This window comes from Lissotriton helveticus, chromosome 12, assembly GCF_964261635.1.
Source record: "Lissotriton helveticus chromosome 12, aLisHel1.1, whole genome shotgun sequence".
Lineage (NCBI taxonomy): Eukaryota > Metazoa > Chordata > Amphibia > Caudata > Salamandridae > Lissotriton > Lissotriton helveticus.
Window position 1 is genome coordinate 793,503,629 of NC_136073.1, and position 27,505 is coordinate 793,531,133.

At 43.0% G+C, this 27,505-nt stretch overlaps 1 long non-coding RNA gene across 1 annotated transcript in view; it reads right to left on the reverse strand.

Annotated features, from left to right (window-relative positions):
* The window catches only part of LOC144799452 (uncharacterized), a 46,245-nt gene extending 21,884 nt beyond the window's left edge, over positions 1-24,361 (reverse strand). The window contains exons 1-3 of the long non-coding RNA XR_013603818.1: positions 24,250-24,361; positions 17,427-17,584; positions 13,189-13,246 (exon numbers count right to left, since the gene is read on the reverse strand). This is a non-coding gene — a long non-coding RNA (uncharacterized LOC144799452). The remainder of the gene's footprint in view (positions 1-13,188; positions 13,247-17,426; positions 17,585-24,249) is intronic.
* Between the last annotated feature and the right edge of the window lie 3,144 nt (positions 24,362-27,505).

The following is a 27,505-nucleotide window of genomic DNA, read 5'->3' on the forward strand; positions in this document are numbered from 1 at the left end:
GCTGACCAAAAGTACAGTCAGTTCATTTGTACAACCACGTTTATATTTTCTCCTTTTAGAAACTTGGCAGGAACTTTCCACACCGGGCTCTTGCATTCACTGAGCAGAATTCTGCAAACTGCACATTTAGATGCACTAGGCCTCAAACCTCTTTTCGTTAACTAGTGTATAAACAAACACAAAAGAATAATTAATGCAAGAAATAAAGTTTGTTCTGTTACCCACCCACCTTTGCTAATTATTAACCCATTAATCTATATTACCTAGCATAAGCAAATAGAGCAACAAACAGATTCGTGCAACATTTAAGACAGGAAAAACAAAACATGAGCACACAGAAAAAAACCATCATGCCATTAATAAACGGCCGCATTTAGTTCTGACATGACAATAGATAGGATTAATTCATTATTTTTCACACACATGCAAATGCAACATAATGCACGTTTATGAGCACACATATTAGTTTCCCACGTGTTCATGTAAATGCAACTTTTACTCTAGGTTGGTTAGTAATTTCCACCACACTCTTTATTAATAGTAATAATTTATTATGGAAGTTTAACTTCGCGAGCTGAAATAAATGGATTTCTAAATCTTGCTCCATCACAGGCATATAGTAGAATTTGCACAAGGTACATCTATGTGACTACACATACTCTTCAGTAGTGATTAGTCGGCTTCATATGTGGAAAAGAGGCTGCTCAAATTTCCACATGTGGACCCTGGAATCCCAACAGAGGCAGAAGGAGGAATGAACTGATGGCCGTGACACGTTGCACAGCCTTACCCCCTTGGGATACCTAGGATGATTGCAGAGAAAAAAGCAATTTTCTCCAGCATGGGATTGAGAATCATGTAATTATTGACTCTGCTCTGAACAAGGCCATAATTTCTGGAAGTCATGCTGCGACTATGGGCCACATGAGCTACTTGTAGACCAGGCACTCTTCATCCCGGATACCATAACCACCTGACTCTGGCCTATTTTAGTAGGTCACTAGTAGTATCTACAAAGTAATCAATGACTATAGTATAGGCTCTCTTTTGGATCAGCACATGGAAGAAGCCAGTTCTTTATTTCACCTCTAAATCCTCAATCATTGTTGATGGGCCTTATCCTCCTTGTGAGTGTAGGCATAGTGTCCATGTCTAACGGTGAAGGAGCTATCACCTCAGCGGGTTTTTTGGTAGGTGATGATTATCAATAGAGGCATCTACATGATCTGAAACTTTTTCATTAGTTGTATGACTTGATTTTGGTTTGTAGGCAAGTTGGCCCCATGTCAACCATCTCCCAGCATGCAGTGCAAAGCGGTTTTCAACAAAACTCAACTTGTCATCCTTAACCACTGAAGACCTTTCAGAGTTGGAGTAATATGATCCCCTCTTTTTATGGTAATGATTTGTCTGCTCGGCTCTGGATTCCAACGGTTGGGAGTTGCCAACCGTTGGTATTTTTTAGGCCGATGCTTAAGTTGCTTGCCAGTTAGGTTTATGGGAAGTCCAATGCACGGGCCATTTGCATAGTGTAGGTAGGTTATTAATAAGACTAAAAATGCATGTATTGGGTGAGAAAGACCAAGGAAGGGAAAGGTATATCTAAGTAGCCTGATTGTATGGAAAGTGTCTCTATTTGTTTTGTTAATTTGAGATTCAAATGAAAGCTTCAAGTCCAGGATCATTCCAAGAATTTTGACTTCACATGATGTGGTTGGTAGCTGTCCCAGTTCGAGGGTCCAGGTGGTTACAAAGTTGTGGTTTTGCCACAATCCCCAGGTGAACATTTCAGTTATTGAGGAGTCTATTTTGAGGTGGCTACTTTCAAACCCTACTGACATTTGTTAAGGTCAAGTATTTTGATTTTTACAAGGATATTTAAGTTTTACAGTGACCTGGTTTTCAGCCTATCTGTAGCAGATGAGACTGAATGATTTCACAAGGTCAAGAAGAGGGGATATATATACATTTTAAAAAAGAGGGGTCATCTGATGATCCATGAGGGAAGCCTACTTGTGTGGTGTAGGGGTGGGAATGCAGAGTGCCTGGAATACCTGTGTCATAGTCTTTGGGCTAGAATTTGGTGGTCAACAGCATCAAATGTTGATTATAGTTCCAGTATGGGTAAAGCTGCCATTCACAAATTTCTTGGGGTCATCCCAAATGGAGATTAAGAATGATTCTGTGTTTCTTCCAAGTTTAAAGTCATTATGTTTTTCCAATAGTAGGCTGTATAGTTTAATAAAGAATTGAGAAGCCGACATTTTTGATATGTCTACCTTAGAAGGGTCCAATTACTACTTGCCTATAATGTTCTGGGTTGGCCGGTCAAAGTCTTTTTTCTTTAGTACAGGTTTAATAAGGATGTTTTCCGTCAGCATGGGAATTTTCCTACTATTAGGAGGGAATTGATGATTATTGCCAAAATGGCAACAGGAGAATGCTTTTGAATATGTTTGGAGGGCTTGGATCTTGGAGGAAGCTGCCACGTTTATGTTATGGATCGAAGAGGAGCCTGTCAAGTTTATGCCGTTGGTTGTATGTGACACTGTCAAGTTTATGCCATTGGTTGTATGGGAGTCTGTCAAGTTTATGCCATTGGTTGTATGGGAGTCTGTCAAGTTTATGCTATTGGTTGTATGGGAGACTGTCAAGTTTATGCCATTGGTTGTATGGGAGTCTGTCAAGTTTATGCCATTGGTTGTATGGGAGTCTGTCAAGTTTATGCCATTGGTTGTATGGGAGTCTGTCAAGTTTATGCCATTGGTTGTATGGGAGTCTGTCAAGTTTATGCTATTGGTTGTATGGGAGACTGTCAAGTTTATGCCATTGGTTGTATGGGAGTCTGTCAAGTTTATGCCATTGGTTGTATGGGAGTCTGTCAAGTTTATGCCATTGGTTGTATGGGAGTCTGTCAAGTTTAAGGAATTGCTATTGGGGGATCCTGCCAAGTTCATGCCACTGATTAGTCCAGTAAATTCATTTTCAATCAGTGTGTTAAGGAGTCTTTTGTCACTGAAGACGTCTGTTTTCCTACATTGTCTTAAGAGGCATCTAGTTTTCTCCTTCGTAGAATTACATCAATATTGAACTTAAAAACCCTTCATATTATGCATACATATGTGTGTTGTTCTGAGAGTAATCATCATGTTGAAGGTTTTGGTTAGCCATCTGTAGCCCTGATTTACTATTATTTACATTTATGAAGTGAAAAGGGCAGGCATTTGATGTATTGAGTTTTGATCAATATTCTTCCATGGACTGGAGTCTTATGATTTTTTGGGATTCAGAGGAATCGTGGGCTATTGAAGTATTATTAAGTGTAAACTGGATGATATGGTGATTGCTCCACACAGATACAGCAGTTATTGTTGATTAACATTCATTAGCATGCATGCAGCTGCCTGTTGATCTGTCAATGTAGAATTGCCAAGTCTGATTGGTTTTTTAATTTAACGATTGTTCTAGCTACCAATACACATGGCAGCTTTCAAGATTTGTATGGGGACAGTGGTTCTGGGTGATCTTTCTTCTACCAGACCATTTTAATCAAGGTGATGTAACAGTTCTGACCGCTCCTTACTTTTGGAGTATTTTATTCATGTAGTTCTCGGAGTTGCCAACCGTTGGTATTTTTTAGGCCGATGTTTAAGCTTCGCTGGGTGTTGCCTATTTTTGGGGGGGTTGGGTACAAGGGTGTTGACGTGCCTTTACATTTCTTTACTGGTAAAGAATAGGCTGACGCTTTTGCACTCACGCTGCTTCAGCTGTGGTACTAGTTACAATGAGCCTAATACACCTTTTGCACATAAATCTAGTTAAAAGCTGCTGATATATCTAGCACCAGTCCAGTAGCAGATAGCAGTAGGGTTTGTCCACTCATGAAGAGTTTCTTTTTTTCACCGAGGGCATAATCTGCATGTAAAGACATACCTGGAGTAAAACCCATCACTGATTCAAAAAGCTATGCAAATAAGGCCTAGATAATCAGGTGTAACTCATCCCTAAGCCTGGAGCAAGACAGAATCGTTCATAGAAAGAGTTCTGTGAATCAGAAAGTCTGAATGGGGTGTCTGAGGTCGGCATCCAAAGCTTTACCTTAATCAGGCTAAATTGCTTCTATAGGGGCAGATTTTCCTACAGATGCAGTCTGGGATTCAGGCATTCTGGGTATCATGTGGCTGACGTGACCCCACGCATGTTGCCAGAGCGCTTCCTGGTCACTGAGCTCCGCCCCTAGGTTATGACCGCTCGCACGCTGGAGGAAGCCGATGAGCGCTGAGCACTGAATGAGATTGTATCTCCCCGACCCGGGGGCTGGTTCCCGAGCTTTCCTAGAAGCCTCCGCCCGACACCCATCCACTTGTCCGGGCACCCGCCTGCGTTTCCGGAATCCAAGGTCCGGGGTCTGGCCATGGTTCCCTGAGTGCCGGGCGCTTGGGGCTGGGTCAAGGTGCTGAGACTGAATCGAGCTTGAGCCGAGTTGGGCTGAAAACTGAGCAGGACGGAGCGAGAGCGAGGAACGGAACAAAGAGAGCAAGTGAGTCTGTCCTCGGGGGGGTTAGCTCACGCAGTCTCTGCACTCAGCACCCCCCCCCCCCCCCCATAACAAAAAAAAAAGCCGGGACTGTGTCGTGACTGTGCCAGGAATGTGTGACTTTGCGCCTCGCGCTCAACTTCGACTGGGGACGCTGATGTGATCGAGTTCTTCCTGCCTCGCTTCTGCTTTTGCTCTATCTCTGCCCTGACCCCACCTTATCTTACCTTTACCCCACCTGTGCCTCAATGGTGTGATTGTCTTCGGTCCTGCTGGTGACTGTCGGTGACTGGTGACTGTCAGGCTGCGTGCAGCAACGGGCGGCCCCAGGTCCGTCGACGCTGAGTGGACACCCAGTCCTCACTCCGGAGCTCTTGCCTGTTTGTTTTGTGGATATAGTAGAGCAGCTGAGTTGACGCCCCTTGCCCTACTGTCTCACTGAGGGGCCAGGGTGGTCCTAATTCACCAAATCACTAGGATGACAGCGAAAGCGAGGGGTAAACAGGCCAAGGCGGAGACAGCAAGAGAGCTGTTAAAGACTGGCGCATAATCAACGGTACCAGTACCTCTACTTGTGTCTAAAGGGGCAAAAAAAGGGAGAAGAAATACGCAACAAAGAAACGCTCTACAAAATAAAGCTATGGCATTGGCAGAAAAAATTAGACAAAATACCTCAATTAAATCCCTGGCAGAGGATGATGAGATGGAAGAAGATGAAGACACAGAGACGCTATCTGAATTACCGGCAGAGTTGAGTATGGTCGCTGTTGGGGACGAGTGTGAGGGAGATGGATAGGATAAAGCGGACAAAATAGGGAAAGCCACGAGTAGGGGGACAGAGAACCAATCAAGTGCTAAACAATACCCTCTTTTCTCCAAACCACTGGTTCTACAGGGGCGACTCACGAGTACCCCCCCCAGACGAATCGGGAGGAGCTGAAGGAGTCAAAGGAGCAGGAGGAACACATAGAAGATGGGGATGGGATACATTCACAAGTACTACAGCCACAGCCAGTGGCAGTGGCAGTGGCAGTGGCAGCGTCAAACGTCAATGTACATCCCCTGGTTCCCCAAACTGAGCCGCCACAGCTCCAGGCCCTGGCCCTGATTCAGTCTACACCTCAACCTCACCCTCAGCTCAATCCAGATGAGTTCACGGAAACTGATGAAAAGTGAAAGTTGTAACCTGAAATATCCCCCTTCTCTAATCACATTGTCCCCAAAAGATCTGTCAGATCTAAGTCTACAAAAGATCCAAGAAGAGGCTCTATGCACCCTGTCGAAAACATCGTTCCCAAAAGAAAGCTTGGTACAGGAAATGCTGATAATCATCCTTCAGGAAATAAGGGATCTCAAAATCACTCAAGCGCATGAAATATCGCAGCTCCACAGTAGGCTTACAAAGATTGAGGAACATTTCGGCAACCTACCTAGAAGGGTAACAGAGGCAGAAGCTCGGGTTGCAACTCTGGAGGATGCTCTCACCACTATGCAAAAAGACCTCCATGCAGCAAATAAAGATAAATATCAAATGGAGGCGAAACTACAGCATTTAGAAAACTATAACAGGCGGTCCAACGACTAGTAGGCGTCCCTGAAGGATAGGAGGGCACAGACGTGGGAAAATGGTCTGAGTCACTCCTAAAAAAGGCAATACCCGAACTTCAAGGCGACCTAACAATCACAAGAGCACATAGAGTGCCTGCACACAAGCCTACTAACCTCAAATACCCGCGAAACATACTAATGAATTTTTCTGACAACAGGGTTAAAGAGAAAATCTTGAATATGGCATTTTTAAGAAGAACTTTTAACACTGATGAAGTAAAAAATTTCAGGATTTTCTCGGACACGTCAGCGGCATCGGTTCATAGACGCAAGGGCTTTGTTAAAATGATTGACTCTTTTAAGGCTAGAGGCGCTCAAGCAATTATTGTTCAACAGTCTAAACTAAAGGTGATAGCCAAAGGAATTTTTTTTATATTCACAGATACTTAAGAAGCACAGTCCCATTGACTGACATATTTACAAGACATATTATGTAATAGTTGGATATCAACTATTACATAATTCATTGCATAAATATCAAAATTCATAACACGTTGCCACCAAGTCACATCCCTTCACCATTATATAAAACAAACCAAATGCAGTCATCATTGCCTAGAACACACCAGTGGACATAATTTATAACATAATCATTCTACTATCAGTTTACAAAACATCCATTATTACATATCGGTCCTATACTTTCTCATATCAAAAATATCATATATCCATACTTACAGTAAAATTATTAACAGGTAATATTATTATTCTATCTGTCTATTTGGATGCTGTGGCATATGTTCTATCTCTGCGTTAAGGGCGAACGCCAAAGAGACTATTTCAAAGGCTGCTAAGAAAATACAAACCTGAGTTGGCTAGTTGTTCAAATCTATGACTTCTGAACCTACTGCCTTCCCCAACATGCAGCTGGATGCACCAATCACAGTTGTGATCGTGGTGCAGCATCAGAAAAACAGTCGCTGGAAGGGCGATGCGTCAATGTTCTTGGTTCCTTCAAACATTTTCAGCTCCCAGCGACAGGAATCTCCAGAGGCCCAGAACTGGAACAGGCACATCCTGGCAGTTCAGAACTCCCAGGAGTGGGGTCCAGGGAAGCTGATGGTGAAGGTTTTGTGTCCCTCATACTTCAGAACAGAAGGTAAGCACACACAAGCCTTTAGAGATTCTTCACAAGCAGGTTCACAGCAAAGTTCCAGTCTTTGTCCTCTTCTTGGCAGAAGCAGCAACTTAAGGACAACCCAGCAACGCAACACACAGCAAAGGGGCAGTCCTCCTCTTTACAGCTCTCCAGCTCTTCTCCTTGGCAAAGGGTTCCTCTTAAGTACAGAAATTATCTAAATCTCTGGGGTTTAAGGTTCACTGCTTTTAACTCATGTTGTCTTTGTTGTCTTTGTGACAAGGGTCTCTGAGCCCAGTGCAAAACAGTTTTGTCCTCTCTGGTGCAGCATGACCAAAGGAGGTGGAGACAGCATTGTGCAAAGTGGACACTGTCTGTTCAGGTGCAAGGGAAACTCTTCCCACCACTCAAAATGCAGTCAATGTCTATTCAGCTCAGCTATGAGTCACCCAGGAAGGGCAGGACACACCTCAACCCTGCCCCCCCAACCCCACTTGTGACAGTCGAGTGAATGCACATCCCCAGCTCCTGTCACTCTAAAACCAGGCAGTGAATACACAAACAGGCAGAGATACACAGGATGGTTAAACAAGAAAACTCCCACTTTCTAAAAGTGCCATTTTCAAACCCATAATTTAAAAACCACCTCTTCTAAAAGGTGTGATATTACATTCTGAGTTCAGAGAGCCTGAACTCCCTTTCTCTGAAGTTACACTTGTAAGATGTCACAAGGCAGCCCCCATGTTAACCTATGAGACAGACAGCCTTTCAACACAGAAAAACGGCATGCTAAGTATTTCACGATCAGGACATTTCACGCACACCAGTACATGTTCTACCTTTCACATTCACTGCACCCTGCCCCTGGGGGTACCTTGGGCCTACCGGAGGGGTGTCTCACATGTAAGAAAAGAGAAGGTTAGGGCCTGGCAAGTGGGTTCACTTCTGTGGCGGCTCCTCCGCTCAGGAGGAGGCTGGTCGCCCCACTGCCAGGAGCAGCAAAGAAAGGAAAAAATAAAATGATGATAACAGAATGTTATTATAATTTTATTGTTGCCTCTTGCTGCGGCAGTGCGTTAGGGGGCGGGGCAGAGCTGCAGGGGAGGAGTGGTAGACACTCCTTTGCGTAATGACAGTTTGGTCGGCCCTTTCGGGCAGCCCGAAACAGTCATGCGCACTCCCCTGTTTTCCATGCAGGAGCCTTCATGGAGAACATGCCCACCCCTACAGCCCTTGGCTGAGCGCCGTGTCTCGGTGCTCAAACCAATGACAACACTCCACTGGAGCATTGTGATTGGCTTAGGGGTGGGAGCCTGGCTGCCTGCTTCCTGTTCCGACCTGGAGTCGTACACAGGCAGCAGGGGAGAAGACGCGGGACCCGGCAGCGGCAGCAAGTTAAGTTTTATTTTAATTTGTTATATTGTTTTAAGGCATCCTGAGAGCCCCCGCCCCCCCCACACGCGAGGTGTGCCGTTTACCCCTGGTGCACTAGCCTGGTCGACAGGGCGGTTTACAACTGGGCACGCACACACTACAGTGGTAGGTCTCAGACACATTTATAGGGCTACTCATGTGGATGGCACAACCAAGTTTGCAAGCTCACTAATAGCATTTGATTTACAGGCCCTGACACACAACAAGCACTTTACTAGGGACTTACCAGTAAATCAAATATGCTAATCATGGATGACCAATCATAATCACATTTTGCACATAGAACATATGCACTTTAGCACTGATCAGCAGTGGTAAAGTGCCCGGAGTCTTCATGCTAACAAAAACAGGGTCAGAAAAATAGGAAGCAACAGGCAAAAAGTTTGGGAAGGCAAAAAAATTGTGGATAAACCTGCAAAAAGTGCCAGGTCTAACAATCTTATACTACTTTAGATTTTGTTATGTCATGTACCTTTTTATTGTACATTTACACCAGTCCTACAGTACTGCAGCACACTTGTAATTTGGGTGTCCTTTTTTGGGGTCTGCAATTGTTATTGACTAGATTAAAGTGGGCTTTGGGCATTAGATTGGTTAGTGTTTTTATAATGGGTAATAATGGGTTCCGGAGTAGCGTGCTACTATCCAAAAAAGCGCTTTGACGCCTCATCAGGGATATTAAGCGCTATATAAATGCAACTACAGTTACAATGCAAAGGAATTACAATACAATGTTTAGAGGTGAGTCATGTTGAATAACAGCCTGGAGGTGGTTTGGCGTGGGATTGTATTGGACAGCAGCACCCTAGCTCCTGTTATGCATCAGTGTGGGACATTATATGCATAGAATCATGCGCCTAAGGACACTGCTCTTTATGTATTGCAGCGGTGCAGGAATGGTTTGAAGCGATGAACACACAATCAGCCGTGCTCCAAAGAAACAAGCATCACTGCAGCTGAATGGTTATGAAACCAGGTCAAACAAAAAGACGACAATGCCAGAAAAAACAAACAGAGTCTGACTTCTAATTATTCATTGTCTTATAGTTGTTGCTATTATTAAATTTGAGTGTGTGTATATTCCAAAGTAAAAAATCGAAATAGTTAAGGGTCTGATGGAACAGCTGCTGGCTGAAAGAAACATGCTTAATATAGCCTTATAGCCCGCCGTAGTGAGCTATACCGGCTATTAAAGGCCCTCTCCAGTGTTCGGCTCGGGCCTTTAACAAGGGAGAGGGACTTTAATAGCCGGTAAAGTCCAGCTATGAAGGGCTACAAGGCTATTAGAACATTCTGCCACTAGATGTCAGGATGTTCTAACAAATAAAACAAAGCCTCAATTGAGTGCGGGGTCATTGAAATCCCCTCAGGCTCCCTGAAGCCTTTGTTCACAGCCAGAGCTGTGAACAAAGAAACATTGGAATGTTGGAGCTCCGGACTTATACCAGCCATTATAAGCCCAGAGCACTCCGTTGTTTTGAATGGTACTCCCAACATTCCAATGTTCTAATAAACGATAATAACCAACCCTGCCCACCACAGCCACTATTCGATTTAGAGAGCACACTGGCTTCTGTAGGAATGTTATAATGCTGTTGGAGATGGAGAGTATTTTCTCAAAAGTGACTTTCTGTCACCGAACGGTGTTAAAGATAGTTACATCAATGTTAGCTCCTTATGCCAGATAAGCTGAGCTAGAAAGAAATCTGGGTTTAACACAACTTTGCTACAGTGCCTCTTCCGTAAAGGAGATAACTCTCGAATAGTGCTTTTCCATAGCACCCACCCACTCAGAGGGTCCCAGACAACACCTGGGTGGAAGGCGTGAGCTGTAATCAAATAGACAGGTTACCTACTGAGAATGTGCCAAGAAGCCACAGCAGGATATGCCGGTTTGGTCTGGATAACAGGCGATGCACAAAGTTAGAATTCTCATTATGATGTCACGATGGTTCACCACCGGAAAATATGTCATGGGTGGAACAGTAACAACAGAGAAAAAAAGTAATGCTAAACCCCTTCAAATAGAAGGGTATCCCAGGCACTGAAACTCTAAAATCACTGATTCTGATAGCAAGCTTTCCTATTCAGGAATTCTTATCTCAAAAAACTGACATCCTACAAGAATCAGAACTGATTCGAGATGCAAAACGCCACGATTTATTGAAGATAAACAGTCACATATATCATTCTTAACTGTGCAACTGTGGTACTGACTGAGTACTGGTCGCTGCCTGGTTCTAGCCTATATCGCCCCACTATGCTGGACTCTAAACCACCATCACGAGGTGAGGTCCATTCTCACCACTGTCACAATTCAATGTAGAAAACATAATTGTTTCTGCACAATTTTATGCTAATGTTATTTTTTCAAAAGAAAATGCCTGTCAGGAATATTGTTAAGAACAATTTCCATTAATGCAAGCTTCCACTACCTCACAAGCTGAACTAAGAAAGAAAACTGTTTAAAGCTCAACTTTAAATTCAAACAGACAAATTTACTTCCACAGGATGTCAAAAGGTCACAGCAGAGTACAGCAGATTTCCCCAGGAAATAGACAGTGTCCCAGATCTGGATTATCATTATAATAGTAGGGTGGTTCATTGAATGCAGATGTTCCAATGATGAAGCTGTTACAAAGAAATGAAACTCATGCTGAATCCATTCAAATTGAAGGGAATTCTAGCTGCTTAAACTCTGAAATCAGGGAATTCCATGCAACATTTTACCTAACCAGGATTTCTCGTCTGAAAACAGTAAAGTACTACAAGAAGAAAAGGTATGCTCATTGTTCAACTTCAAAACACTATGATCAACACAGCAGCCTACAAAACCTGAAACATGCAGCAGCTGATCCACCCATCCGCAACGTTGTATAGAATGCTGTGTAGCAGTGAGCCGGGTGGCGGTGTGTGCACCACCCACGTTAAAGAGGGGACAAGCATTTTGTTGGTATCTAAACGGATGTGCATGTATGAAGTGCATACACTGTGTTCTTTCTTCACTGAGAGTATCCTTCTAAACTGTGGGTCTGACTGATCACTGGTTACTGCCTGGTACAAGCCTATATTTCCTACTTGTTTGTTGGTTCTAGCCCACCATCAGATTAGTACCATGCCTACCACCGTCACAATCAGAATTGGAGGAAATTCCCGCTTCTAAAGGAATTTTATGATGGTGCTAGAATTGGTATTATTTTCTCTAAAAACTCGTTCTGGCACCAACGGAGGTGAACATGTTTCCATCAAGGTAAGCGTATACTGCTATGCAAGTTGAGATGAGAAAAGAAAATCAGCTTTTAAATCCAACTTTGAATTGTAATTGGGTGGGCGTGCGCTGAATAATAGAGGTCAAAGGGTAACAAATGTATTTTACTTAAGTTCCTTTATTTTGTATTTGAATACAAATAATACAAAATAAAGGAACTTAAGTAAAATTAATTTATTCCAAGCACGCACACCCGATTGCAATTTGGAGGATCTGGAGCACAGTGGCACCGATAGACGGTTGATGCCAGGGCTGTTTGCGTTGGATTGACTTGGATACTAGAACTGGCAGGAGGTGCAGAAACCTATAGTTAACCGTCTTGTCTCTCTATAATCCAACTATGAATTGTATTCAGATTTCCCTTCAGAGGATGTTTTGAAAAGCCACACCAGCATATAGCTGTTGTGTCTGGAAAACACACAGTGCACAAGATTAGGATTCTCATTATGGTAATGCCATGCTATAATCCCCTTAAACTGAAGCAACATAGTAGCCCACAAAACCTGACACCTGCAGCATCTGATTCACCTATCTGCAACCTTTTACAGATTGGTGTGCAGCTCTGCGCTGGGTGGTTGTGTATGCACCTGAGATAAGCTGCAGTGCTTTTCTACCCACTGCCTGTGATAAATTATCTCAACTCTTGAGCAAGCTTTGATGGTTTCTCCATGATCAATACTCAACGTTGACGACCATAATGTGGTGACTGGCCAAAATACTACCACAGCAGGATTGTGTATTTAGCACAATGATATACAAGGTTCATGTTCCATCATCTGATCGAAGCATTGTTGAAACCAGGAGACGGGCTATGGACCTATAGTCGTTTGTTCACTTGGCTCCCCTGCACACTTAACCATCTAAATTTATGATCTGCTGCAAACGGTAGGCTCATGTGAGCTCTGACATGAGAGGATATGTTTTGGTCCTCATTTTCACCTGAAAATTTAACATACTGCCATACAAGATTTCAGAGACATTCTTGGTTCCTTCTTCAAAATTTAAAATGATTAATTTCCAGCTTTAGTAAATCAGTTTTTCATTTTCATTTAGATCTCTGCTTTCTGTCTCTTTGTCCATGACAATGAAACCCTAGGACACTTCATGTAGTTTAGTTTCCCATTGATCTGCTCTTTTTTGTCTTTTCCTACATCAAAAGAGTTATCAGCCATAACCAAAGTTCTATAGGCTTCAACTGTAATTTGAAACCTAAGAAAGTTATCACAGAAGTAACCAAATGAAGCACACAGAATCATCACTTACTTCCACCCTGGATCTTGTAGTATCCACAGTGTCATATTCCACAGCAATATCACATTATCTGCAAAAGAAATGTGAGAGAGTTGTATCCACCTTAAAGCAGTTGACGTCCACATATCTAAACTGAGGCATATTCCTCCCAGGTAGTGCCGCGTGATTCACATTCAAAATCGGAAGCTTATAAACCTCAGATGATTTGTGCATGTGCCACAGACACAGCCCAGCCCAGTTGAGTCTGTGCTAAGGTCAATGAATTATTTCAAATAAGCATTTAAATAACTTGGGGGCATATGTATCAACCATTTTTTTAGTCGCAAACGCTGCGATTTGCAAAAAAGCAGCGTTTGCAAATAAAAATTTGCAAAATGCGATGTATAAGTAAAATCGCATCGCAAAATTAAGGAATCGCAATATTTGCGATTCCTTAATTTTGCGTAAGCATTTAAGAAATCGCAAATTGCTATTCCTTAAATGCGATGTATGAAGCACCCAAGTTGTGCGATTTCTCATTAAGAAATCGCAAATTACCACCAACTTCAAGTTGGTGGTAATTTGCAATTTCTTTCACAAATGCCCTTTTTGGCATTTGTAAAGGTGTCATGTGGTGCACATACATGCCCTTAGGGCATGTATGTGCGCCATATGCACACACATGTTCATTTCAGGGGTGCATCAGGGTGTCCTTCTGACACCCTTGCACCCTTGAAATTATTCTCAATTTGCGATTCTCAATTTGCGATTCGCAATTTGAGAATCGCAAATTGAGAATGACTTCCCAATCATTCCTATGGGCCTCCTGGCCCATAAAAATGAATGGGAAGGTATTCCTTCAGTGCCATTTCGCAATTTGCTAATCGCAATTAAGGAATATTTAGAATTCGCAAAAGAATTGCGCATTTTTAAGTACATCCCATTTTGCAATTCTCAAATAGCGATTCTCAAAAAAATCGATATTTGAGAATCGCAAACACGGATGTTGATACATCTGCCCCTAAATAGCTAAAACAAAACAGCACAGGCCTTCTGTTTGGCTTTGGTTGGGATTAAATGTGATGACCATATCCAAAAGTATTATGCAAAACATCCCCATGGATAACTATTGAACGACCATTGAGCTGTAATGAAATGCAACCAACTAGAGATGTTTCCCAAACTATCAATTTGAAGTAGAAACAATAGGCTCAGAAAGAAACCAAGAGATCAATCATCCAAGGAAAACAATAAGTCCCAACCCGAAATCAAACCATCAATCAACAAGTAGAAGCAACAAGGCCCAATCACTAACCTACCCTTAAAGTTTCAAAGAAGACCAATCAGTGAATCCCAGGATCTAACCCAGCCATGTAAAAGATACACAACCACTACTAGTCAATGCGGCAATCATCAACTTCCAAAGACAAGAAACCCCACCAGGTTACACTTCAAATTCTCAACAGCCAAACAGAAGCAACAAAACAGACTATAATGGACAGATAAATAAACCTGAAGCCATGGAACAGAACACAAATGACACTGCTTTACAAACCCTTTGTAAGCACAAAGGACTGTATCTTTAAATGAGTAGTAGATGGAGTAGAGTACAGTGCAAAATGAGCTTGGTGAATCAGCTCACTGATGGTGTTCTTTCTTTTCTTGTGCAAAAGATGACATCCATTTATTAGGTCTATTCAGAAGAGGAAGTCTGTCCAAGGAATATTGGGTACGCTAGAGTTAAATATTAGGGTACCTAAGGCTAACTAATTCCTCTTTCATACACAGACTAGATTGAAGTCATTCCAGTGTGCCCGGGGAGGTTTGACAATCACTCAGGTGACATCTGTCATTGGCAATGGTGATGTGGAAAAAATGTGCGAAGTACCATTATGTGGAGGCAAAACAGTTATGATTTCACCTTCTGGTGATTTTCTGTGGTGCTCAAACATCCCACATGAACCTAAATGATAAGGAACGAGATAAAGATGACCAAACCAAATACAAAAACATCAATCAGTGAAGAGGTAATCAACTTAGTCAGAAATTACAACAATTAACAGTGATGTGGACATACCTAAGTGCATATATTTATATCTGGAGATGAAGCATTTTTTTTTTTTTTTGCAGAGTTTTATATAGCGCGAACTTGACTCGAATCGGGTATCAGAGCGCTTTACATAGCACCAGTTGCATTATATGGGGACACATCCATTTTTGTTAGGCACGGGGAGATTAAGTGATTTGCCCGGAATCACAGGAAGTTTTTAGCGTCAATACCGAGACTCGAACACAGATCCCCAGGTCTGAGGTTGACCGCTCTATCCGTTAGGTCAAAGAAGTCTAATGGTGCATTTGGAGATGCGGGGGGTGGACCTGGAATACAAGGGTATCTAGAGCATTCATTTCAGAATTAAAAACTCACCTTATGCTCCTGGTGAGCATTGATGCTGTGGACACGCGGTTAGAACCTGCAGATCACACAACCTTTTAGGTAGTGAGGGATGAGTTCTACGTCTGTGGTCAGCGCGAAGGTCAAAGCAAATATTTGAAAAGGTGTAGAGGAAATTCAAATATGCTGTGGCCATATATTCTGCTCTACCATTTGTGAACCTATAACCTTCCTCATCTTGAAGCTGGATGCACCAATGTAAGGTTGTCACCAGTGTCATAGTTAGTTCTCAACAAATTCAGTTTCTTACATCCTGTGCAATACAAACATTGTTATGTGGATGAAAGCAGAGCAAAACAGTTCTCATAGAAATAAGTAGGTCTTGTAGTAATCCTCCATTTGTAATTTTGCTCTCAGAATTACAGAGACTATGGGCCTGATTTTTTTTGTTTGCCGAAAGAGTACTCCATTGTAATGGTGGTAGGGATGTATGACGTTATAACGCATACTTTTACTCCGCAGACCATTACAACGCGACTTTTACTCCGCATACCGTTACAACGCATAGCGCCTTGGGGCGCTGGATAGTGGTAAGTATAATTTACTATTCTAACTCCAGTCCCCGTGGACCCTAGGGAAGGTGTTGGATAGTAAATTATACTTATTCCCTATCCTAGAGCGCCCCCCAGCGCAATGCGTTGTAATGGTATGCGGAGTAATGGTCGCGTTGTAATGGTAGTGCGGAGTAAAAGATCCGTTGTAACGGGTGTATACCGGTGGTAGAGCACCCTTTCCACCAACCTGTAGGTCCGTTCGCTCGATTTACAAATGAGCAGCCCATCAGTATGTAGATAGCGGAGACTACTCTGTCTCCACTGCCTACAAAACCCTCCGACGGCCCGATGGAGTAATGGCTGTCAGAGGTTTCGCAATGAGTCCGAACACCCGATTTAGAGTGGGCGGACCCACAGCCAATTTTTGGTTTAAAAACCACCACCTTAAACTTAGTGGTGTATAAAAGTAAAAACTTTTCAATTATACCCACGCCATGGGAGACCACTCCCATGGCAAGAGAGTCACTGATTTTATATTTTCAAAAACATAATCTCACTTTGGGATTATGTTTTTGAAAATAATGAAAGAAAATGAAAGTGTGCATGTGGCGCGGTCATGTTGACAGAGCAGCAGGACACACTTTCAGTGCATTTACAGGAACCACCATAACAGCGGTTCCTGTAAATGAAAGAGATGGCTGGCTGCCATCTCTAAATGTGGCGAACGGAGTATCTTTGCAATGGCGGGAGTAAATTACTCCTCCATGGTGTTGTTACTAACATCATCCAAAGACATATTAATCAGGCCCCATGTCTATTATTTATTTCAGAATATATGATTACCTGAGATTAAAAAGTAGAACATCAACAGCACCCTGAGAATTGAGGAATTACCAAAGAATTCAAGATTGCCACGCCAGATTTTTATGATAATTCCACATTTCTGGTTGTTTCTCCCCTAGCACATTAATTCAGCTTTACCTGGTGAAATATCTGGGAGAGGATGATAGGACATTAAAAAGGTGTTATTCTTACATCTCCTTCAATTACTGATTGTGTTGAAATCTTACACTTGTAAGAGAGGCTATAATCTTTTTGCTTTTCCTTGGAAAATATGTATAAATGGCCGCATTTTCTACAAGAATAATTCAATTCCAAGAGCATTTTGAACAAAAACCGTGACCAAGTAGGAATAGTTCGGTGAATCCCATTGTACCATTTGTAAACTCTATCTGGACGTCTTCCGAAAACTTAGCAACACTTGGCAGAATTATCTTCATGAGTATTTAGAATTTCTTGTAAGAGGGAAGTCTCTACAGACTTACCTCTATTATCACCATTCTGCCATGCTACACGAAAGAAATTGTTGGTGCCGGCTTATACGTTCCAGGTGAACCATAGGTGGTGAGAGAAATTTCTTGCCTTCTTCATCACAGGGATAATCTTGTGAAGAAGGAATCCCTGGACATCTTCATTTAACTCTCTGCGGGAGGGGAACAAAGAGGAGAAATTGAAAAAAGATCATACACAAAGGTGTACTTTGAAAGTAGTAGGTAGAATTGCAGCCACAAATTTGACAGAGAGAGCAAAGCAAAAGCATGCGACTTCCTCAAATTGGATTTGGTGTCCAGCTTAATAAAATTTTCAAGCTAGGGCTACATATTGCATTTTGCGGCACTTTTTTAACATAATTGTTCTAAAATCCCAAGACTTCTTAAGGAGCACAAATGAATTATTCCCGTACTTTGATGGTATGTCAGGCAAATCTTTTCGTCCGAAGGTGATGAAGCTATTTATCTCCAAGAAGAAATTTGTCTGTTCAATTACTCTAAACTCTGGCTAAAGAGTCTTCAGTATTATTGGTAGCTGAAATAGACCCAGGTGTTCAATTTCCTTGGGCATGTCATTTTTAAAATGTGCATAGCAGAGTTCTTCTAAATAGCAGGTCATTTCATTTACCCTACCTGCCTCTTGAAAATAGATTATGAATCATGTTGACAAAAAGAATCTATTCAGAAAGAGTGCATTTGGAGAATAACAGCTCTCAAAATCTCAATCCCAGGTAATACGAGCTAGAGGGAACTTACAGCTATCTTACAAGTTCAGGAGTAGCAGAATATATAATTAAATATCTTTATTGATGTAGATGATCAAATGTTTCCAAATTGGTCATGAAATAATACATAGTATCTTCATTACCAAGGAGTCAAGTTCAGCAATAATCTTTCTAAACTTTCTTTCAATTACAAAGGGACGAATAAAGTACACACATTTATTATCATGATTTCTTTTTTAACTCAACATTTTTGTTATTACGCTTTTTTCTTGGGGAGATTTGCATATATTATATAAAATCTCATCCACAGGGAAGATAAAATCATACAGTTCATGCAAAATAAACGCCATAACCAGTTAAGATATAATGTAAACATCTCTAGTCTTCAGCTGCCGGTGTCTCAAATTGCAGAATCAAGACCAAAGAAGCCTTGGGCCACTATAGAATAGGCCACATAATCAGTTTTTCTGTAGCATATCGAGACAAGAATTAACTTAACGAATGAAAAGAGGCATGAGCTTCTGTCGCTGAGGTCAACCGCGTTGAATCCTACAATAACCTTAAGTATTAATATGTATGGCATGGACTTCTATCAAGTTGGTGTCTTTTAAATTACCTTCTCCCTTCCTTTAACCTGCCCTACACATATCTTTAAAAGCAAACAGAAGAAAGGTTCAGAGCTCCCACCATGGACTTATTCTTGGATTAGTCCTGGTGAATCATTACACCTGGAGGCATGCTCTATTCCTCTCACTCACTCCAATGAACATTAACGCTCATACAAGTATCGTCAAGTTTGCCGCCTCGTCAGCTTCCCTCAGTACAGACCCTTAACTTGTGAGCCGGGTCCTCACCCAGGAGGCATCAATTTTACTTACCACTGATTTTAAAGGTTTTATTAAACCCTACCCCTCCCTGGCATATCCTACTACTGACAGACATCACTTCCTGTAGGTACCAAGAATGAGACACTTTGAAGAAGTGAGGCCGGGCTGGTGGAAAAGACACAGCTCTTGGTGTTAGGTCTCTCAGCATGCAGCTTTTTGCAATACTTTTGTATGACTTCTAACTGGTCACTCTATTATAGTTTGTTCTGTCTTTATATTTATGTATGCTTGTTTCAACGCAGTAAATGGATATATTTGAGGGTTGGATGCAACAAAGGCCTGCAGACCTCAACTGGTTTAATAAATGCTAAGTACCACTCCTCCTACCTCCAACACAATTCGATTTAGTCAACGTAAGGACTTCTGCAGGAATTTTATAATGTATTGGAGATGGAAATTAATTTCTCAAAAGAGACCTTTTGGCACCAAACACTGTTTAAAAGGGTTTTGATCAGTGCAAGCTTCCGCTGCCGTACAAGCTGAAATAAAGAATAAATCTGTTTTTAAACTGAATTATTTTCCTTAGCTGCCTCTGTGACTTGGAGCCCTTCTCCAATGTACCTTCCAATGGCAACTCCCCACTCAGACGGATCCTTTTTATGATTGGGTGGAAGGCTTGAGCTGTATGCAAATGGGCATACTTACCTTCTGGGCATGTTCGAAGAAGCCACAGCAGAAATTAGTGGTTTGGTCGGAATAACAGGCAAGCGCACAAGATTGGAATTCTCATGATGGTAGAATTCCCACTCTCGTCGCCAATGTTGAAAAGAGTCCAATATCCAATTAATTTTAAAGTAGATTTATTCTCAGCACAGCTATGTAAGTCCATCCATATACAGCTCCAGATGCAACTGGACAACAGACAAGATTCCAGTATAAAACAAGCCATGTAGAATCTGGAATGTTGATAGAAAGTAAACATAGTGCATGCCAAGGTTGGCAAGCAGCCAGATGATGTAACAAAAAAGGAAGGGGTGGGGAAGGAAGGTAGGAAAGCTAAGAGAAGGATGTAACACCATCCCCTGCAGACATCTCATGGCTGGAACTGTGACAAACGAGAAAAAAGACAAGCTGATATCCCATAAACAGAAGGCTCTTCCAGCCACTGAAATTCTAATATCCTAGATTTTGATAGCAATTATGGAACATATTCCTATTTTGTATCTTAAAACTTAAAACACGAGGAGGCTCAAAAGTTGCGTTGATGCTTCCAGATACGAAATGCACTGTTGTCTTGTCAAGATGAAGCAGCAGCACAGCGGCTAACAAAAAGGACCTCATTCATGCATCTGTAGCCTGGTACACCTTGCTGCATAGCACTAGACCGCGGGTCAGAAGTGTGTCAGCCCTGTCACAGAGCGGAGAACCACTTTTGTGGCTTAAAAATGTATTTATGTGCCTGCACGGAGTGAAGTGAATGTTTCTGTCTTTTTCTACTGGATTATCATCCTGAAGTGTGTGACTTTGGTTCTGTCTGATCACTGCCAGGTGCTAGTTTAAGGGCCATGTGTATCATTATTGGAAATAGCGATTACCTAATTGCTATTCTCTGCGAATCCCAAATAGTTAATCACTATTCCTAATGTAAGAAACTCCATGAGTTTCATTTGGCGATTCCTCGTGGGTTGTAAATCGACCTTCTACATGAATATCAATTTGCGACTCACTAGGAATCGCTAAAATCACAGAGATGGTGGCCTGCAGGGGTCAGACAACCATCCTATCCGTGATTGCTTTTAACCGCATGCGCGCTAACGATTTTAAAAATCCCGCGTTACGTGACAAGGTCAGCTCGTCATCCGCGTAGTGCAGGTTACGCCCATGACAAGCTGACCTCGTCATGAGCGTAGAAGGGGTTAAATAAAGCAGTTGTGTAGCTAGGCCATTTATTGCCTGTGGCGGGCCCAGGCTGTGCCTACCCGCGACAGCCCCAATAGCGGGTGTGGTACTGGTGATCGAATCCAGTGTTTGCCGCCCGACGTGGCCAATGATAAGAGTGGGGGGGCTGCCACCCCCAAAACTTGGACCGCCCCCCCACAATACCACTGAAATAAATCCTTTTTTAAAGAAAATACAGCTGTTTTCCTCAAAGAAAAGTTTTGTTTTCATTTTTTCAGAGCAGGCAGTGGTCCGCGGGACCATTGAACCCCTGCCTGCTCAGAACTTTTTTTCGCTACCATCCCCAGAGGGGAAGGCGGTGGCGTAACACAGGCCCCTGCAGCCCGTGCGGTGCGGGGGGCCCCCAAGCTCCAGGGGTCCCCCTCAGCCTAGTACTCTGGCCGTGGAGCTCCTGACTGAGTACAGAGGGAGCCCCTCCATCTACCTTGCAGGGGGTCCCTCAAGTTTTGTTGTGCCGGTGGGGGAAGGGATCCCTTGGGGACCCTTTCCCATTTGTGAATGGGTTACCACTTACTTGAAGAAGGTGGTAAAATCCAAGTGTTTTGCGATCGCATTTCGGTCACAAAACATTCTTACATATCGCTGCGATTCAGTATTAGGAAGGGACACCCTAAATACTCCCCTTCCTAATAACAAATCGGTATGTGTTCGCAATTCCAAATTGCAACTCAGTAACGTTACCGAATAGGAAATTTGAATTCATACATACCAAAATGCATTTTACTTGTCGCAATCGACCATGATTCTGAAAATAGGGCAGTTTGCGACCAGTAAAATGCATGATATATATGAACCTATATCTCCTACTCTGCATGCCGGCTGTAAACCATCATTAGATGAGTTCCATGTTTGCCAAGTGACTATTGGCCATTCGTAGATGGAAGCTTGAAAAGTACTCCTTATGACCAGGAGAATGCTGCAATGTTATTCTAGCCACTGCCTGTGAGTATCCCACCTACTCACCTCTTGGGCAAGCTTTGACAATTTCTCCTTGATCAATGCTGCACTTCAGACTATGGTGACTGGCCACCAATCTGCCATCCTACCAGGACAGAGTGCTTGTTTCTTTAGGACAGTGATATACATTTCTCTAGGTAGACTTTCTTCCATGAAAGCGACCTCACATTATCTCCTGATAGAGGCTTAGTTAGAACCAGGAGAAAGCCAGGAGCCTACAGATATTTATTCACTTGACTACCCAGTCCCCTTAATTGTCCTAATGAATTGTCTGCTGTAAGTTAATTGTGGAAAAACAACAGTTGATGGACAGAATGCAGAACAATGTCATACATTCACCCCAGTACAGTGATCTGGTCCTAAATCCATCGTTTTTTTGCTCACCTTCACCACCCCAATTCAGACATGGCCATATGCATCATCCTTGACCCTGTGCCTCATGGGAACAGTCCAGCCCGAACTACCAAGCCATGGCTTCCCTGGACCAGAGTAAAGCATCCTAGGACAGGTGTCTGGCTATCAGCCGTCTTCAGCCAGGATAGCTTGACTCCAGTGGTGTGGAGAGCACGGGACTCACGTCTGAGCATACCCATCCCACTCGGGGTGACAAATGCAAAAACCACAGTTGATGGACAGAATGCAGAACAATTTCATACATTCACCCCAGTAGAGAGATCTGGGCCTAAATCCATCGTTTTTTTGCTCAACACACCACCCCAATTCAGACATGGCCATATGCAAATCAGCCTTGACCCTGTGCCTCATGGGAACAGTCCAGCCCGAACTGCCAAGCCATGTCTTCCTTGGACCGGAATCAAGCATCCTAGGACCGGTTTCTGGCTATCACAGCCAGGATAGCTTGACTCCAGTGGTGTGGAGAGCACGGGACTCACGTCTGAGCATACCCGTCCCACTAAGTTAATTGTGGGCCAGAGGTTTGTTTTTTATCCATTGCCATTGTCTGTGTGTGCAAACATGCATGTCTGCATGTTTGTGCCTGTGTATGTGTGCATGTGCGCAAATGACCCATTCAGTTTGCTGCTTTTTAACAGGGGGTATTTACATGTGTGAAAGTTACTGGTTTTCTGGCTGGTTGGGTTGCGCAGCAGCTAACTCAAGCCTCCCTCTGACTTGTTCCTGTCTAACCTAGTGTGGCTTTAATCATTGCTCTGAACCTCTGCCTGTCATTGCAAATATTTGCCCAGGATATATAGACTTTTTTTGCAAAGGTGATAAGAGTGAACCATTTAATGGAGGCAGTGCAAATAGCCTTATTGACAGTGGAGATATCAGTGCTGCACCTCTCCAGTTTTTAATTAGGTTTACTTAGCAACTTGCCCTATAAAACATTTAGGGCCAGATTGATCAAACAGTTTTACCCATTCTGTGTCCATGGGAACATGTGCTCCTACATCTAGCCCTTGATGTTCAAATATAGAGTTTTAAAATACTCGGTGGCATTTTGCAATCCACAGTTATATATCTGCTTTTTTGTATCCTTTTGATACACAGCAGAAAGTGTCCTAATCAATAATCACAATTTGCAAACCTCTTTGATTGATTGCAAACGTAGGGGTGTGGCCTGCAGGTAAAAGTAGACTTCCTAGCAGGAATTTGCATTTCTTGTTCAAAATGATTTTATTAATTTTTTTCAGAATAAATAACAAAAACGGACAATACAGAAAATATTACTTAGGCAATAATACCTCAGCAAACTAAGAAAATATATTTTAAAAATCCAATAAATGTAAAAGGTATCGAAATTTCTTATACTCAATTTGAGGGGGAAAAAAAGGGGAGTAACAAAAGGGGAAAGGAAAAGTAGGGAAAGGGAATATGGGTAAGGAATTTCATTTCTAAAGGGGAAACATGTTGTTTTCTACAAGTAGCCCTTGTTCATTAAAAGGACAGGAGCGGCATTTAAAAAAAAAATGGCTCCCGATTGCAAGAAGTGGCGTATAACACGCTCTAGTCGCTTTATTCCACCCATGGCATAAATAGTTGATTTTATACTTATTTATAATTTATGGTGGTGCGAAGTTTAGTGGAATTAACTAACTGTTGGCCCATTACCTTCTAGCCGTATTTAAAACGTGTGCCCATGCAGGTCAATTCGAAAACAGAGCATGTTCCTCCTTGTTACCCAAAATGTCTCCCTCTTAAGTAGCTTAAGTTGAATACCGGTCCCTTTTGTTATGGAAATGAGAGTTTTTTGGGGGTGACCAGAAGCCGACCGGGGGTGAAATACAATATCCACAATCTCCTGCATTTCTGTTTGAGGAAGTAAACAAAGCCAATGCAGTAAACAAAAAAAATGCTAAGACTAATGTGTTTTTATACAGCACTTACCTCAGTGGTACCGAAGTCCTGTACCTTTAACAGTGGTGGTATCTTAATTCAGAGGTTCTCCTATTTTTCAGATAGAGAAGGATGACAGCTTGAGCTGGCCCTACTGGATTTCGACTTGCGGTCTGTAGACACACTTATCTCAGCAGCTGGCACAGGAACCAACTAAGCTGCCTGTATGGAGCAGTCCCAGTAAGCTGGGTGCACACAAGTTTCTGTAACATTCACATTTGGGTTGTAGGAGATGACTAAGAAATTACTCACAACTGCTGTGCGACAGATGCCTTAGTTCTGAGCAAGCTGCAGTTCCAGTCTGTCTCCTGCACACTTCATCACGACGAAGGTAGCAGGCAAAAAAAAACTTACTGATTTATCTCAAAGCGCCTAGAAACCACCACATAGTAGGAGCACAAAGAAACAGAACTGTCACACTGCGATTGAAACTAGGAAGCTGCAGGTTAGTCAGAGATCGAATAGACTGAAACTGGAACCAGTGCCTATTGGTTGTATGCAAATCACTGCTGCATGTACAGAACTCATTGAATTTAGGGCCACATGTATCAAATAAGCATTTTGCGATTACCAAATATCGGTATTTACCGAATCGGTATTGGGTAATCGCAAAATTCTATGTATGTAAGGCATCACCAACGATTTTGCGATTCCTTAATATTACCTAATAGCGATTCGGTAAATAGTGAACCTCCTTAATATTACCTAATAGCGATTCGGTAAATAGTGAACCGCTATTAGGTAATATTTCTCCAGTCGTTAAAATTCGTATGGGTTAGGATGAATTCTCGTTAGCTAATTTGCGATTACCTAATTGGCATTTGCAAATTAGGAAATGCAAGGCCAAGGGTGCCCCAGGGCCTAAAAGCCCCACTGAAGCACCCCAAAAAATAAATGTGCACATGTAAAGCACATACATGTGCTACACGGCACTTTGAAAAATGCAGTTTTGTCCATTTTTCAAAATTGCATTTTCTTAATCACAGTTTTTGCAATTATCAAAAATTGCGACTATAAAGCCTTTCATACATCATCAAAGGCTATTTTGCATTCACAAATTTTACCGAATTGCACCATTCGTGATTGCAAAAAACTTTCACACATGTGGCCCTATGATATCAGAGCGCGGCAAGCGGCCATGCAACATAGACAGGATCCGACTTCGGAATGACAGCCTTTTACATCACATGCTGTCCCCTGTCGCATATTATCAGTAATGGCGGCACTACGCGGACTGCGCAGGCAATGGAAATTGACATGGAGGTTTTATTTCACATCATCAGCGCCTGATCTTTGTTGCTGCTCCTTTGTGCGTTGTGCAAAGCTCTTTGTGCTGTGCTTCCTACATTTGCTGGTGCTAAACTTGTCCAGAAAATACAACAGCAAAAATGTATCTGAGAGAATGACACAAATCACAACAAAAGAACACAGAGCAAACGAGGACATCAATAGAATAAGGAATTTGATGCATGTTTGCACCTTGGAGAAAATTCTGGAGACTTCAGTTTATCAATGGAAGGGTTGTCCTTCCACTGTGAGAATTTGCCAATCCATAGTACTATGCAGTCTCTGGCCCTAAGTCGTGTGCATTTACCCAGAAAATATCATGTTGGATTGCAGCTGGCTGCATCTCGGTGGCCACAGACGAATTCTCTATTACTCTGTCACATATGTTTTTTATAAGGTCACTGTTTAAGCTCTTACGTTGGTTGTCTCTCCTGTCTTGCAGATATGACACACATTTCACCCTCAAATGTAAATTTGTTGTTGTGTGGCCAAGGATTTACTTGTGATTTTTTAGGTTTCGACTGGCCGAAAGCTGCGCACTGCGCAGCTTTTCGGCGCAGCCGAAATCTTATGTCTACAGTATGTGGCTTGGGAATCCGCCCTCTGTTCCATTGGCTAGCTCCATAAATGGAGGCTAGCCATTGGAACAGAGATCTGTCCGTCAATTGCGGAGTAGATTCGGGGGCGTTCCCGAGAATTTTAGGCTTTCTGCTCACGTCATGCGGCGGTGGGCAGATCTTTTTTTTTTTTGTTCTCGTCCTGTTTTGGTCAGTTTCAAAGTGTCCTTTGCAGGAGTGGGCTGCGAGATTGAAGTTGCCAGGATGCGGTGGGCTGCGTGATTTCTTTCCTTGCAGGTAAGCGGCATTTTTTAATATTTTTTTTATCCAGTTTTCGCCCCCCCCCTCCCGCTGTCCGTGTGCCCGTTCCTGCCCCCCCTCCCGCTAATCACAATGTGTACTCGTGTGCATAGTACAACCCTGCTCACCGCTTTTGTGGATGTCCACGATGACATGTCCGGCAGGTTTTCTATGTCTGCATTTTGCTCACACATAGATATGCCTCTTTCGTCTGCACCAGCCTAACAATGATGTGTGGTCATTTCTACATCACCTCGAACACCACCCCTACCGAGTGTCATCTACCACGACCCCCTAAGCCCCTTTCACCCATCCCTATACTCTTGTCTCGGCTCTATACTTGCCAAACCTTCATTCCAAGACGCCTTCCAGTTACCCCAATCTCTCAGTCCACCTCCCCTTCATTTCCTCCTCCCTGCCTGTCTCTCCTGAGTCCGTCTTCTCCTCTGGTGCCCCTTCTTCCCACCATCAGTTCACGACCCTTCGCCTCACCTACCCCTCCATCACTCCACACAGACCCCCGCTGCATCCCGTCTGTTATTCAGCTCCAGCCCCTGCCGAGCCTCAGCCAGGCTCCCTTCCAACCCTCTCATCCTATCCTTCTCACATCTCCTTCACTTCGTCCCTCCTCCTCTCCACTACCCGGTTTCACTCAGCCATTCTTCCCTCTGCAGCCAGCTTGTCCGGCCCCCTTCCTTCAGCTCTCCTGCCGTTTCTTCTCTTCATCTCCTCCCTCGTCTCCCCCCTTCCATTCCGGCCCCTTCCCTTCGTACCCAGTTCCTACGACCGTCCCTATCCCTACACCCAATAACTCTATCCCTCCCTCGTCCTTGTATACTACGTCCACCATCCGTCCTTGGCGCCCCACCCCCCTCCCTACGACCCCCTCGTCCCTCCTTCACCCCATCTCTTTTTGCCCGCCATCCCTCATTCCCTTTGTCCCTCCACCCAGATCCACCCACAGCTCGCCCTGTGCGGCGATATCTTATTGTGTAATTGTAATGCTGTCACATACCTCTGCGAGTATACAATCTATGATACATAACTGTGGTTGTACCAGCCGGTAATCCATTGTGTCGGTGCCTGAAGTTGTCACATGCTTT